General features: G+C 45.4%; 1 pseudogene; it reads left to right on the top strand.

Annotated features, from left to right (window-relative positions):
- Positions 1-674: 674 nt before the first annotated feature.
- On the top strand, positions 675-797 carry LOC115032055 (small nucleolar RNA SNORA17; annotated as a pseudogene).

Raw genomic sequence — 797 nt, 5'->3', positions numbered from 1 at the left:
TTGGTGCTCTCAGAGACTGAACTACCAACTAAAGAGGACCCAAAAGAACTTACATGAACTGCTCTTGTATAAAAGAACTGCAGGGACAAAAAGGAAGAAGGAACTGAAGGAAGGGCAGTCCAATTACCTGCTCTACTTGGGATCCATCTCATGGAAGGGCACCAAGGCCTGACACTATTACTGATGCTACAATATGCTTAAAGACAGGATCATGTCATGGCTGTCTCCTAAGAGTCACTACCAGCACCTGATTGAGACAGAAGCAGATACTTGCACCTAACCATTGAATTGGCATAGCTGATGGGCAGAGCAACCCCATAGGAAGACCAGCAGTCTCATCTTTCTCAGATCCCAAGGAGCTCCCAGAGACTGAGCCACCAACACAGGCCAGTCCATTGCTCCTGGCACAAATATAGCAGAGGCTTCCCTGTCTAAGCCTTGGTGGGAAAAGTTGGGCTTAATCCTCAAGAGCCTTGAGGTCTCAGGGAAGGGTGAGGGCTAGTAGGGTCAGGGTAGCACCCTCTTGAAGGCAAGGGGTAGGAGGGACCAAATGGAAGTGGAGGACCAATGGAATGGAGGACCAAAAGTGAGTACAACAACAGAAATATAAACAAACAAACTAATAAAATATTGAAAAAATAAGAATACACATATTTTTAAGTAGGAATCCTTGCCCTGGGAGGCACTGCAGATGTTGCTGCTGTATCACATGTGTGTCAGTATCAGAGAGGATAGAGGTTATGTCTATGCTCAGTGTTCTGATGTATGTACATCTGAATTATTAGTACCCTGACATT

This window comes from Mus caroli, unplaced genomic scaffold (assembly GCF_978045245.1).
Source record: "Mus caroli unplaced genomic scaffold, Mus_caroli_1 scaffold_11, whole genome shotgun sequence".
NCBI lineage: Eukaryota > Metazoa > Chordata > Mammalia > Rodentia > Muridae > Mus > Mus caroli.
Note: the sequence above shows the minus strand (reverse complement) of the source record. Positions and strands in the feature narration are given on the sequence as shown.